Source organism: Toxotes jaculatrix, chromosome 13 (assembly GCF_017976425.1).
Source record: "Toxotes jaculatrix isolate fToxJac2 chromosome 13, fToxJac2.pri, whole genome shotgun sequence".
NCBI classification, from domain to species: Eukaryota; Metazoa; Chordata; class Actinopteri; family Toxotidae; genus Toxotes; species Toxotes jaculatrix.
Genome location: NC_054406.1, coordinates 98,415 through 114,096, shown reverse-complemented (window position 1 = coordinate 114,096; position 15,682 = coordinate 98,415).

Below are 15,682 nucleotides of genomic sequence, written 5' to 3'. Positions count from 1 at the left end.
GTTCAGTCAAACTTTCAGGACACATCATCAGTAGTGGACCTCAGGATCACAGAGTGTTTTGGCCATTTAGACTTAGACTTAGACTTAGACAGACTTTATTGTCATTCAGGTATACAATGTATACAGAACGAAATTTCGTTGCATTTTACTATTATTATCACTAGACACTCTCACCCGAGTGCGGCCCTCATGGGGTTAGAGTCTTTAATGTCAGGTTTTAAATCTTATCTTTCAGTTTTAATAATTAGGCAGACCCCTCTTTAGAATAGGTTTTTTTTTAGTGTTAAAGCAGCCCCTTCTTTGGGATAGGTTTTAACTTTTCTGTTTTTTAGAATTAAAGAAATCTTCTATTTGGGATAAGTTTTAATTCTCAATGTATAAACGGTTTGGTTCTCTAACTCAGGTTGAGTGGTGGAGAGATACCTGATGTAGATTGTCCCCTTGTGATGAATCCAAGGTCCGGCTGAAGAGTTGAATAAGTGATGAAGGAGAGTTGAGTATCCTGATGCTGGTGTCTCCATGTCCCATTTCCTCTCTGTTGTTAATCTCTGAAATCTCCTGGTTCTACACAAAACATGATATAGGAAACCAGAAAGAAAAGGGGGGAACCAGGGAGCTTCCTAGAACCTTATCCTGTGTTCCATACACCGCACAACCCCAGGATATGCTGGTACTAGTAGTGATGGTCCTCTGACACCCGAGGCTCCGACGCATGCGCGGTAGCTCATGAAGCAGTTGTGTCGAACCACTGTGCCGAGGTGTGGTTTGGTCACGTGAGTACTGACGTTTGAAGCAGGTGAATGCTTCGGACGTCATACGAATCACCTGATTGGTTCGGTTTGTTATGTGAATCACACGGCAGGATCGAGGGATAGGATAGTTCTATATAGTGGTGGTCATTTGAATTTTTCTTTGCAGAGTAGGTTGGTTTGTTGTGGTTGTTCGGTGTTAGTAGTGTTGATAATGTATTTTTGGAGAATCAGTGTAGATAGAGCAATAGATATATAATATATAAATTAGATAGATAGATAGATAGATAGATAGATGGATAGATGGATAGATATAGCTAGAGAGTTATATAGATAGGTTTATAGATATATAGTCCTACGGGTTTTTTTCCAAGGCTGGGGAAATAGTTTGTAAAAGAAGAAACCGTTTGAGCCCAAAAACTGTTATTTCTTAATAAAAACTCATAAACAGTTACACAAGCACACCCATTGCCCCGTTCTTTGAGCACACCCTCTTTACCCACGTACACATAAACCTCTTTACCAACAAAGCCCAAAACATACCATGATATAATCTGTATTTGCACCAGTACCATGTAAAAATTACATTACTTCTGTATTTGTAGAGCACATCTCATGAATGTACCAGAACTATTTCAATGTTTCACAACACAATATATAAGTGAAGATTATGTAGGGTTACAATCAGCCATGCCAAATAACAAACATGGTTTTCTATTGTTATTATTGTCATTATTATTATGAATAATCCACTTGAAACCAAATTATCATCTGGTGCAGTCAAACAGAAAAGTACTATGTGTCTAGCTTCATGATAGTCAGACTCGGAGTCAGACGTGTGTGTTTTGTTCATAGACTGTATAAGACATGGACGTAGCACCCGTGACGTCACCCATTGGTTTCGGGGAGTCGTTTTTGTGACCAAACCATGGGCATTTGAGCTGCGCCATCTTGGATTTTAGTGGGAGTGTACTTTCCATATTTGGCGAAGAGGCGGTTGCTCTACGGGTCAGCCGGGGTCAGCCGGCCGAGAACCCGACCACTTAGCTCGGAGCAACCGAGCTAGCCTAAGGCTAATCAGCTAAGCTAACAAGCTAAGCGGCAGCTACACGCAGCTACATCCATCACACGACATTCCCCGAGTCCGACCCGACTAGCTCGACCCCGTGTAACCGCGACACACAGCATACAACAGAGATCATAATGTTGCTGCTGTGTTTTAAACATGACTGTTTCAGATAGAGAGGTTTTAGATGGAGCTGCAGGGTTTGGTGGAGTTGTGGGGGGAAATTTATTTCTAGCCTGTTATTTAACTGTGAAACAATCATTATTATTTCATATTAATAAAATATATTAAAAAGATTAATACATTATTATTACTGTCACTATTATTCACTATTATTAATGATATATAATGAGTGAACGATACAAAATAATGATGATAATAATATATTAAAATGTTTAATATTTACCGGCTTTCGCCGTTGCCTCCATCCACTATCCACTTACAGTTACAGCAGCACACAAACAACAGCAGCCGCTGACTGACAGAGCTGCTCTGTCCATGCAATGTCTGACTTTTTAAACAGAAAAATGAGACGAAATAAAAGTGTAGCCTAGTATTCCCACAATAAACGGATTCTGAGAGCACGGAATACACTGCATCAGCGCTTCTAACATTATCCGCTCCGGTCCTCTATCTGTATCAGCAGCGACCATAAATCGGCAATTAAGTCATAAGCCAGCGGCAAAATATGCCGGTACTAATTAGTGCAAACATCCAGGTAAAATAGTGAGAAATTTACTTACCGAAAAAACTGACACACAGACTTCTTCGACGGTCGGTTAGCACAGTCTACACTACAACAAGCCATACTGTCACAAAAGCCTATCCCAACATTGGCAAACAAACACGGACACTACAGTCCCTGTCAACCGCTGGAGGCAGCCGGAGGCCTCTGGATGTAGCCGCCTAGCCCAGCCGATGCTTTAGCAACGAGCTAACTGTCACTCAACGTAACCACGCCCCAATTTATTAAGCCTAAATAACACTAAAATGGTTGTGGTACAAAAAAATTCACCCCCCTCACAGTGTTCACGGAGGTGGAAACTATCAATAGAGACCAAAAACAAAAAATGTACCAGGCTGTAAATATGTTTTTTTAGGTTGTAAATTTGGCTATTTTAACATGGGGGTCAATGGAGAATTGCTCACTTCTGGAGCCAGCCCCCAGCGGCAGCCGAGGAACTGCAGCTTTTTGAACGCGGAAGTGATCCTCACTGCTGAAACCTACAACTCCCCCCTTGGTTTTGTTTAGGAAAAATCACGTGATTTATGACGTATGAAGCACTTTACTGCTTCATTCGGTATCGAAACCCTGTCATTGGTTTAGTTGTCCTGCAACAATGTAGCGTGGGTTCGATTCCCGTCAGAGCTGCGTGTTATTTAGCTCATGAGTTAGACATTTGAAATGAGATCACATTTGCCATCTGGGGACTGAAAACCCAGTATTCAACATCTTTTAAGCTGTGGACTTTTTAGGCTTGTTTCAGGATAGCTTGCGATTCATAACACAAAATATCAGGCCAAGTATATCACTGTTCCCTACAACAATCAGACGTGTCAAATAATATAGCCTATGTATGTAATGTATATACTTGATATATGTATTTTAATGTGTCAGCTTGAAACCATACAAACACGTAGTGTAGTCGAACAAGGTGCATGGCGAATCAAATCCCAAACAATTCACGAACCAATAAATGACTTGATTGCACTTCATTTTATTGACCACTAGATGTCCTACTCGAGCACTGTGTCATTGAAGCCTCGGGTAATGAAACATTTTTTTGAATCAGGTGTCGAAGCTTCAACAAAGCCTCGATCAGCCATCACTATCACTAGGTACTAGTATAATCTTAACCATACTTACCAAAAAAGGTAAAAAATATTTTTTGGGAATTGTTCCTTTATTTAAAAAAATTCTTCTAAAAAATTTTTTCTTTATTAAGGAAACAAGTCAGATTACTACTTTAGTTGTACAGAGAAACTGAGACAAATACTCACCATGAAAATAAATTCACAGTAAGTTCCTTTACGTCCTGGAAGTGAGGATTCTCAGAGTCACTCATCTTTCTGTCTGTTTCAGTCATGGTTTTAAAACATTTTCTGTTATAATGATGTGTTTCTGCTTTTCCTCCTTTGCAGATGTATCCGACCTGTGACACATAAATCTTCTCCTCCCGATTCTTGATCACATGAGTATCCTTCATTTTCAAATCAGGTGTTCCATTAGAAATAAACGTCCTCTTTCTGGTCCTGTCTGTTTCTCTCTTCTGTTTTTAGAATTAGGGAGATCCCCTATTTGGAATAGATTTTAAATTTCCTGTTTTTTTCTGTTTTTAGTGTTAAAGTAGTCCCCTATAGGTCTTTTGGTGTGCAGGGGACACTCCTAAAGACCTTCTATGACTCTGTGGTGGCTTCAGCCATCCTGTACGGTGTAGTCTGCTGGAGCAGCAGCATAACTGAGAAGGAGAGGAAGAAGCTGGACAAAGTCCTCAGGAAGTCCAGCTCTGTCCTGGGCTGTCCTCTGGACTCAGTGCGAGAGGTAGGAGACAGAAGGGTCCTAGCAAAACTGTCATCTATGCTGGACCGTGAGTCCCACCCCCTGCAGGACGTCCTGTCAGCTCTGCAGAGCAACTTCAGTGACAGACTGCTCCACCCTCGGTGTGTGAAGGAGAGATTTAGAAGATTTGGAAGACTCCATAACGAGCATTGACACACGAACTTGATAATTCCAGGCAACTATTAGTGCAATATCAATAGCAATGTGCAACACTTATCTAAATGTCATAATTGTGTCCATCTCATATTTATGTATGTACATACTGCAGATATCTTTCTTAGTTTAGTTCTTAGTAATTCTGTTATTGGAATATTGCTTATTTAATCTTGTTCCGGCCATATTGGCCTCTTACTTACATTTACTTACTGTACTGTACCCCTGCTGTTGCTAAATGCAATTTCCCCACTGAGGGACTAATAAAGGATTTCTTATTTCTTATTTATTTCTTATTTACCTTTGAATTGGTGTTGTACACACTTGATCGAATCACTGAGATCCTTTCTGTTTAGGAAAAACGAATAAGTGGAGCATGAATCACATGTTGGCTAATAAATGGCCAGTAGCATGAAAATTTCAAATTTGTTGTCATTGTTTCAAACATACAGCAGCGACACATTATATAAGGGTTTGTCTTTTTTTCGGGGGTAAATGTTTCCTTATCTTTGCCCTCCTGCAGAGCCAGCGGCAGCGTTTTCCAGCGCTGACAGAATGAGTGCGATGACAGGTTAACAATGACTAATGATGATTGTAGTTATGATGGTTTTGGGGAAAGAGTATGGAGTGAATATCCGCTGAAAGTGTGCTCTTGAGTGAAACATGTGGGTGGCTCTTAAAAGAGCTTTTTGACGAGTTGGAAATGATTTGATGGACTTTTTGTGTGTTTTGTTGGCAGCGAGCTTGTTAGTTTTGGCCGCTTTCTTCGGGCTGTTTGGAGGTTTCTTAGCTTTCTTGGCTGTTGTCTTGACTGCTTGGGGCTTCTTGGTGGCTGCTGGCTTCCTGACTTCCTGACAGCGGCGGCAGCAGCGGTCTGGTCCAGATTTGTTGCTCGGCTTTGCGGCCTTCTTCTACGGTGCTTACGCCGGTGCGGCTGGGGCGGCTGTGACGGCGGATGCAGCTGGAGCGGCGGGCGCAGCTGGGGCGACCTCTGCCGTCTTGTTGTCCAACAGCTCCTGTCAACGACTCGGATTAGAATGATACACAGTTCCCTGCTAAGACATTAATTTATACCCACCGTGAGACCCTTGGAGACTCAACCCAGCCCGCCGCGCTCTGCTGCTGCAGGAATACAGGAGCCACTTGTGTTTTCTCTGTAGCATTAAATCTGTAAAATACACGTTTGCTGGAAGTAGTAAAGCGTAAAATCGAATCGAAGTGATAGCGTAGGAGTTTCTCTTCATGTGGAATCCATGTAAAGCTTAAGATTTTTCTCCATTTTGTTTTAAAGCGTTTAAAGCTCTCCCATCTGCCGCCGCTCGGTGTCTTTTCTCCGTGATTTCTCTCCTAAATGTTTTAAAATCCAGCAGAAGCCCAATTAAACGACTTTGACAGCGAGACGACAGGTTTGTTCAGAGATACGGTGCAAAAACATTCAACTCTTGACTGTATTTTTTCGTTCAACAGCAGTTTTTTCGGCATCTACAAACACACGCATGTTGGTGGAGGCCACCGGCTGAGTTACGTCCTGCGACAGTGTGTGTGTGTGTGTGTGTGTGTGTGTGTGTGTGTGTGTGTGTGTGTGTGTGTGTGTGTCATCTGTTTACCTCCGTTTTTCCCTTTAATTCATAATAGAATCAGACGTGAATCGTAGTTCTGACAGTCTGAAATGTGTCAGGCAGATAATCAATGGCTGCAGTACAACAAAGGAGATAATAAAACAATCATTTAGTAATATGATTTGTGAAATAATGAGCTTAAATCATTGCATGTGAATCCGATTTTCAGAACTTACCCATGAATTGGTGTTGTCGCCACTTGATCGAATCACTGAGATCCTTTCTGTTTAGGTAAAACGAATAAGTTGAGCATGAATCACAGTCATATGTTGGCTAATAAATGGCCAGTAGCATGATAAGGGATTCAACGCCGTAACTCCGCTTCTGGTCCAGCTGAAGCCGTTTGACTGATGAGGCAGCAGGCGGAGCAGGTGATACTGATTGCGTTAGCCTGACCTGTGCACGAGCAGCACGCCGCTTCTGATCGGTGAGCTCGGCAGGTATGTGTAAAATAGTGGACACAGCAGATCCTGGCTCAGTCAGGAGCCCTGCAAAAAGCCCGCAGCTTCGGCAATCAGGTGATCGAGGAACTTCAAGTGGAAGGTCACATAAAATTGAAAGAAAACAAAGGAGATAATAAAACAATAATTTAGTGATATGATTTGTGAAATAATGAGCTTAAATTATTGCATGTGAATCCGATTTTCAGTACTTACCTTTGAATTGGTGTTGATAGAATCACTGAGATCCTTTCTGTTTAGGAAAAACGAATAAGTGGAGCATGAATCACATGTTGGCTAATAAATGGCCAGTAGCATGAAAATTTCAAATTTGTTGTCATTGTTTCAAACATACAGCAGCGACACATTATATAAGGGTTTGTCTTTTTTTCGGGGGGGTAAATGTTTCCTTATCTTTGCCCTCCTGCAGAGCCAGCGGCAGCGTTTTCCAGCGCTGACAGAATGAGTGCGATGACAGGTTAACAATGACTAATGATGATTGTAGTTATGATGGTTTTGGGGAAAGAGTATGGAGTGAATATCCGCTGGAAGTGTGCTCTTGAGTGAAACATGTGGGTGGCTCTTAAAAGAGCTTTTTGACGAGTTGGAAATGATTTGATGGACTTTTTGTGTGTTTTGTTGGCAGCGAGCTTGTTAGTTTTGGCCGCTTTCTTGGTCGCCTTCTTCGGGCTGTTTGGAGGTTTCTTAGCTTTCTTCGGTGTTGTCTTGACTGCTTGGGGCTTCTTGGTGGCTGCTGGCTTCCTGACAGCGGCGGCGGCAGCGGTCTGGTCCAGATTTGTTGCTCGGCTTTGCGGCCTTCTTCTACGGTGCTTTCGCCGGTGCGGCTGTGACGGCGGATGCAGCTGGAGCGGCGGGTGCAGCTGTGGCGGCGGGCGCAGCTGGGGCGACCTCTGCCGTCTTGTTGTCCAACAGCTCCTGTCAACGACTCGGATTAGAATGATACACAGTTCCCTGCAAAGACATTAATTTATACCCACCGTGAGACCCTTGGAGACTCAACCCAGCCCGCCGCGCTCTGCTGCTGCAGGAATACAGGAGCCACTTGTGTTTTCTCTGTAGCATTAAATCTGTAAAATACACGTTTGCTGGAAGTAGTAAAGCGTAAAATCGAATCGAAGTGATAGCGTAGGAGTTTCTCTTCATGTGGAATCCATGTAAAGCTTAAGATTTTTCTCCATTTTGTTTTAAAGCGTTTAAAGCTCTCCCATCTGCCGCCGCTCGGTGTCTTTTCTCCGTGATTTCTCTCCTAAATGTTTTAAAATCCAGCAGAAGCCCAATGAAACGACTTTGACAGCGAGACGACAGGTTTGTTCAGAGATACGGTGCAAAAACATTCAACTCTTGACTGTATTTTTTCGTTCAACAGCAGTTTTTTCGGCATCTACAAACACACGCATGTTGGTGGAGGCCACCGGCTGAGTTACGTCCTGCGACAGTGTGTGTGTGTGTGTGTGTGTGTGTGTGTGTGTGTGTGTGTGTGTGTGTGTGTGTCATCTGTTTACCCCCGTTTTTCCCTTTAATTCATAATAGAATCAGACGTGAATCGTAGTTCTGACAGTCTGAAACGTGTCAGGCAGATAATCAATGACTGCAGTACAACAAAGGAGATAATAAAACAATCATTTAGTAATATGATTTGTGAAATAATGAGCTTAAATCATTGCATGTGAATCCGATTTTCAGAACTTACCCATGAATTGGTGTTGTCGCCACTTGATCGAATCACTGAGATCCTTTCTGTTTAGGTAAAACGAATAAGTTGAGCATGAATCACAGTCATATGTTGGCTAATAAATGGCCAGTAGCATGATAAGGGATTCAACGCCGTAACTCCGCTTCTGGTCCAGCTGAAGCCGTTTGACTGATGAGGCAGCAGGCGGAGCAGGTGATACTGATTGCGTTAGCCTGACCTGTGCACGAGCAGCACGCCGCTTCTGATCGGTGAGCTCGGCAGGTATGTGTAAAATAGTGGACCCAGCAGATCCTGGCTCAGTCAGGAGCCCTGCAAAAACCCCGCAGCTTCGGCAATCAGGTGATCGAGGAACTTCAAGTGGAAGGTCACATAAAATTGAAAGAAAACAAAGGAGATAATAAAACAATAATTTAGTGATATGATTTGTGAAATAATGAGCTTAAATTATTGCATGTGAATCCGATTTTCAGTACTTACCTTTGAATTGGTGTTGATAGAATCACTGAGATCCTTTCTGTTTAGGAAAAACGAATAAGTGGAGCATGAATCACATGTTGGCTAATAAATGGCCAGTAGCATGAAAATTTCAAATTTGTTGTCATTGTTTCAAACATACAGCAGCGACACATTATATAAGGGTTTGTCTTTTTTTCGGGGGGGTAAATGTTTCCTTATCTTTGCCCTCCTGCAGAGCCAGCGGCAGCGTTTTCCAGCGCTGACAGAATGAGTGCGATGACAGGTTAACAATGACTAATGATGATTGTAGTTATGATGGTTTTGGGGAAAGAGTATGGAGTGAATATCCGCTGGAAGTGTGCTCTTGAGTGAAACATGTGGGTGGCTCTTAAAAGAGCTTTTTGACGAGTTGGAAATGATTTGATGGACTTTTTGTGTGTTTTGTTGGCAGCGAGCTTGTTAGTTTTGGCCGCTTTCTTGGTCGCCTTCTTCGGGCTGTTTGGAGGTTTCTTAGCTTTCTTCGGTGTTGTCTTGACTGCTTGGGGCTTCTTGGTGGCTGCTGGCTTCCTGACAGCGGCGGCGGCAGCGGTCTGGTCCAGATTTGTTGCTCGGCTTTGCGGCCTTCTTCTACGGTGCTTTCGCCGGTGCGGCTGTGACGGCGGATGCAGCTGGAGCGGCGGGTGCAGCTGTGGCGGCGGGCGCAGCTGGGGCGACCTCTGCCGTCTTGTTGTCCAACAGCTCCTGTCAACGACTCGGATTAGAATGATACACAGTTCCCTGCAAAGACATTAATTTATACCCACCGTGAGACCCTTGGAGACTCAACCCAGCCCGCCGCGCTCTGCTGCTGCAGGAATACAGGAGCCACTTGTGTTTTCTCTGTAGCATTAAATCTGTAAAATACACGTTTGCTGGAAGTAGTAAAGCGTAAAATCGAATCGAAGTGATAGCGTAGGAGTTTCTCTTCATGTGGAATCCATGTAAAGCTTAAGATTTTTCTCCATTTTGTTTTAAAGCGTTTAAAGCTCTCCCATCTGCCGCCGCTCGGTGTCTTTTCTCCGTGATTTCTCTCCTAAATGTTTTAAAATCCAGCAGAAGCCCAATGAAACGACTTTGACAGCGAGACGACAGGTTTGTTCAGAGATACGGTGCAAAAACATTCAACTCTTGACTGTATTTTTTCGTTCAACAGCAGTTTTTTCGGCATCTACAAACACACGCATGTTGGTGGAGGCCACCGGCTGAGTTACGTCCTGCGACAGTGTGTGTGTGTGTGTGTGTGTGTGTGTGTGTGTGTGTGTGTGTGTGTGTGTGTGTGTGTGTGTAATCTGTTTACCTCCGTTTTTCCCTTTAATTCATAATAGAATCAGACGTGAATCGTAGTTCTGACAGTCTGAAACGTGTCAGGCAGATAATCAATGACTGCAGTACAACAAAGGAGATAATAAAACAATCATTTAGTAATATGATTTGTGAAATAATGAGCTTAAATCATTGCATGTGAATCCGATTTTCAGAACTTACCCATGAATTGGTGTTGTCGCCACTTGATCGAATCACTGAGATCCTTTCTGTTTAGGTAAAACGAATAAGTTGAGCATGAATCACAGTCATATGTTGGCTAATAAATGGCCAGTAGCATGATAAGGGATTCAACGCCGTAACTCCGCTTCTGGTCCAGCTGAAGCCGTTTGACTGATGAGGCAGCAGGCGGAGCAGGTGATACTGATTGCGTTAGCCTGACCTGTGCACGAGCAGCACGCCGCTTCTGATCGGTGAGCTCGGCAGGTATGTGTAAAATAGTGGACCCAGCAGATCCTGGCTCAGTCAGGAGCCCTGCAAAAACCCGCAGCTTCGGCAATCAGGTGATCGAGGAACTTCAAGTGGAAGGTCACATAAAATTGAAAGAAAACAAAGGAGATAATAAAACAATAATTTAGTGATATGATTTGTGAAATAATGAGCTTAAATTATTGCATGTGAATCCGATTTTCAGTACTTACCTTTGAATTGGTGTTGATAGAATCACTGAGATCCTTTCTGTTTAGGAAAAACGAATAAGTGGAGCATGAATCACATGTTGGCTAATAAATGGCCAGTAGCATGAAAATTTCAAATTTGTTGTCATTGTTTCAAACATACAGCAGCGACACATTATATAAGGGTTTGTCTTTTTTTCGGGGGGGTAAATGTTTCCTTATCTTTGCCCTCCTGCAGAGCCAGCGGCTGCGTTTTCCAGCGCTGACAGAATGAGTGCGATGACAGGTTAACAATGACTAATGATGATTGTAGTTATGATGGTTTTGGGGAAAGAGTATGGAGTGAATATCCGCTGGAAGTGTGCTCTTGAGTGAAACATGTGGGTGGCTCTTAAAAGAGCTTTTTGACGAGTTGGAAATGATTTGATGGACTTTTTGTGTGTTTTGTTGGCAGCGAGCTTGTTAGTTTTGGCCGCTTTCTTGGTCGCCTTCTTCGGGCTGTTTGGAGGTTTCTTAGCTTTCTTCGGTGTTGTCTTGACTGCTTGGGGCTTCTTGGTGGCTGCTGGCTTCCTGACAGCGGCGGCGGCAGCGGTCTGGTCCAGATTTGTTGCTCGGCTTTGCGGCCTTCTTCTACGGTGCTTTCGCCGGTGCGGCTGTGACGGCGGATGCAGCTGGAGCGGCGGGTGCAGCTGTGGCGGCGGGCGCAGCTGGGGCGACCTCTGCCGTCTTGTTGTCCAACAGCTCCTGTCAACGACTCGGATTAGAATGATACACAGTTCCCTGCAAAGACATTAATTTATACCCACCGTGAGACCCTTGGAGACTCAACCCAGCCCGCCGCGCTCTGCTGCTGCAGGAATACAGGAGCCACTTGTGTTTTCTCTGTAGCATTAAATCTGTAAAATACACGTTTGCTGGAAGTAGTAAAGCGTAAAATCGAATCGAAGTGATAGCGTAGGAGTTTCTCTTCATGTGGAATCCATGTAAAGCTTAAGATTTTTCTCCATTTTGTTTTAAAGCGTTTAAAGCTCTCCCATCTGCCGCCGCTCGGTGTCTTTTCTCCGTGATTTCTCTCCTAAATGTTTTAAAATCCAGCAGAAGCCCAATGAAACGACTTTGACAGCGAGACGACAGGTTTGTTCAGAGATACGGTGCAAAAACATTCAACTCTTGACTGTATTTTTTCGTTCAACAGCAGTTTTTTCGGCATCTACAAACACACGCATGTTGGTGGAGGCCACCGGCTGAGTTACGTCCTGCGACAGTGTGTGTGTGTGTGTGTGTGTGTGTGTGTGTGTGTGTGTGTGTGTGTGTGTGTGTGTCATCTGTTTACCCCCGTTTTTCCCTTTAATTCATAATAGAATCAGACGTGAATCGTAGTTCTGACAGTCTGAAATGTGTCAGGCAGATAATCAATGACTGCAGTACAACAAAGGAGATAATAAAACAATCATTTAGTGATATGATTTGTGAAATAATGAGCTTAAATCATTGCATGTGAATCCGATTTTCAGAACTTACCCATGAATTGGTGTTGTCGCCACTTGATCGAATCACTGAGATCCTTTCTGTTTAGGTAAAACGAATAAGCTGAGCATGAATCACAGTCATATGTTGGCTAATAAATGGCCAGTAGCATGATAAGGGATTCAACGCCGTAACTCCGCTTCTGGTCCAGCTGAAGCCGTTTGACTGATGAGGCAGCAGGCGGAGCAGGTGATACTGATTGCGTTAGCCTGACCTGTGCACGAGCAGCACGCCGCTTCTGATCGGTGAGCTCGGCAGGTATGTGTAAAATAGTGGACCCAGCAGATCCTGGCTCAGTCAGGAGCCCTGCAAAAACCCCGCAGCTTCGGCAATCAGGTGATCGAGGAACTTCAAGTGGAAGGTCACATAAAATTGAAAGAAAACAAAGGAGATAATAAAACAATAATTTAGTGATATGATTTGTGAAATAATGAGCTTAAATTATTGCATGTGAATCCGATTTTCAGTACTTACCTTTGAATTGGTGTTGATAGAATCACTGAGATCCTTTCTGTTTAGGAAAAACGAATAAGTGGAGCATGAATCACATGTTGGCTAATAAATGGCCAGTAGCATGAAAATTTCAAATTTGTTGTCATTGTTTCAAACATACAGCAGCGACACATTATATAAGGGTTTGTCTTTTTTTCGGGGGGGTAAATGTTTCCTTATCTTTGCCCTCCTGCAGAGCCAGCGGCAGCGTTTTCCAGCGCTGACAGAATGAGTGCGATGACAGGTTAACAATGACTAATGATGATTGTAGTTATGATGGTTTTGGGGAAAGAGTATGGAGTGAATATCCGCTGGAAGTGTGCTCTTGAGTGAAACATGTGGGTGGCTCTTAAAAGAGCTTTTTGACGAGTTGGAAATGATTTGATGGACTTTTTGTGTGTTTTGTTGGCAGCGAGCTTGTTAGTTTTGGCCGCTTTCTTGGTCGCCTTCTTCGGGCTGTTTGGAGGTTTCTTAGCTTTCTTCGGTGTTGTCTTGACTGCTTGGGGCTTCTTGGTGGCTGCTGGCTTCCTGACAGCGGCGGCGGCAGCGGTCTGGTCCAGATTTGTTGCTCGGCTTTGCGGCCTTCTTCTACGGTGCTTTCGCCGATGCGGCTGTGGCGGCGGATGCAGCTGGAGCGGCGGGTGCAGCTGTGGCGGCGGGCGCAGCTGGGGCGACCTCTGCCGTCTTGTTGTCCAACAGCTCCTGTCAACGACTCGGATTAGAATGATACACAGTTCCCTGCAAAGACATTAATTTATACCCACCGTGAGACCCTTGGAGACTCAACCCAGCCCGCCGCGCTCTGCTGCTGCAGGAATACAGGAGCCACTTGTGTTTTCTCTGTAGCATTAAATCTGTAAAATACACGTTTGCTGGAAGTAGTAAAGCGTAAAATCGAATCGAAGTGATAGCGTAGGAGTTTCTCTTCATGTGGAATCCATGTAAAGCTTAAGATTTTTCTCCATTTTGTTTTAAAGCGTTTAAAGCTCTCCCATCTGCCGGCGCTCGGTGTCTTTTCTCCGTGATTTCTCTCCTAAATGTTTTAAAATCCAGCAGAAGCCCAATTAAACGACTTTGACAGCGAGACGACAGGTTTGTTCAGAGATACGGTGCAAAAACATTCAACTCTTGACTGTGTTTTTTCGTTCAACAGCAGTTTTTTCGGCATCTACAAACACACGCATGTTGGTGGAGGCCACCGGCTGAGTTACGTCCTGCGACAGTGTGTGTGTGTGTGTCATCTGTTTACCCCCGTTTGTCCCTTTAATTCATAATAGAATCAGACGTGAATCCTAGTTCTGACAGTCTGAAATGTGTCAGGCAGATAATCAATGACTGCAGTACAACAAAGGAGATAATAAAACAATCATTTAGTAATATGATTTGTGAAATAATGAGCTTAAATCATTGCATGTGAATCCGATTTTCAGAACTTACCCATGAATTGGTGTTGTCGCCACTTGATCGAATCACTGAGATCCTTTCTGTTTAGGTAAAACGAATAAGTTGAGCATGAATCACAGTCATATGTTGGCTAATAAATGGCCAGTAGCATGATAAGGGATTCAACGCCGTAACTCCGCTTCTGGTCCAGCTGAAGCCGTTTGACTGATGAGGCAGCAGGCGGAGCAGGTGATACTGATTGCGTTAGCCTGACCTGTGCACGAGCAGCACGCCGCTTCTGATCGGTGAGCTCGGCAGGTATGTGTAAAATAGTGGACCCAGCAGATCCTGGCTCAGTCAGGAGCCCTGCAAAAACCCCGCAGCTTCGGCAATCAGGTGATCGTGGAACTTCAAGTGGAAGGTCACATAAAATTGAAAGAAAACAAAGGAGATAATAAAACAATAATTTAGTGATATGATTTGTGAAATAATGAGCTTAAATTATTGCATGTGAATCCGATTTTCAGTACTTACCTTTGAATTGGTGTTGATAGAATCACTGAGATCCTTTCTGTTTAGGAAAAACGAATAAGTGGAGCATGAATCACATGTTGGCTAATAAATGGCCAGTAGCATGAAAATTTCAAATTTGTTGTCATAGTTTCAAACATACAGCAGCGACACATTATATAAGGGTTTGTCTTTTTTTCGGGGGGGTAAATGTTTCCTTATCTTTGCCCTCCTGCAGAGCCAGCGGCTGCGTTTTCCAGCGCTGACAGAATGAGTGCGATGACAGGTTAAGAATGACTAATGATGATTGTAGTTATGATGGTTTTGGGGAAAGAGTATGGAGTGAATATCCGCTGGAAGTGTGCTCTTGAGTGAAACATGTGGGTGGCTCTTAAAAGAGCTTTTTGACGAGTTTGAAATGATTTGATGGACTTTTTGTGTGTTTTGTTGGCAGCGAGCTTGTTAGTTTTGGCCGCCTTCTTCGGGCTGTTTGAAGGTTTCTTAGCTTTCTTCGGTGTTGTCTTGACTGCTTGGGGCTTCTTGGTGGCTGCTGGCTTCCTGACAGCGGCGGCGGCAGCGGTCTGGTCCAGATTTGTTGCTCGGCTTTGCGGCCTTCTTCTACGGTGCTTTCGCCGGTGCGGCTGTGGCGGCGGATGCAGCTGGAGCGGCGGGTGCAGCTGTGGCGGCGGGCGCAGCTGGGGCGACCTCTGCCGTCTTGTTGTCCAACAGCTCCTGTCAACGACTCGGATTAGAATGATACACAGTTCCCTGCTAAGACATTAATTTATACCCACCGTGAGAACCTTGGAGACTCAACCCAGCCCGCCGCGCTCTGCTGCTGCAGGAATACAGGAGCCACTTGTGTTTTCTCTGTAGCATTAAATCTGTAAAATACACGTTTGCTGGAAGTAGTAAAGCGTAAAATCGAATCGAAGTGATAGCGTAGGAGTTTCTCTTCATGTGGAATCCATGTAAAGCTTGAGATTTTTCTCCATTTTGTTTTAAAGCGTTTAAAGCTCTCCCATCTGCCGCCG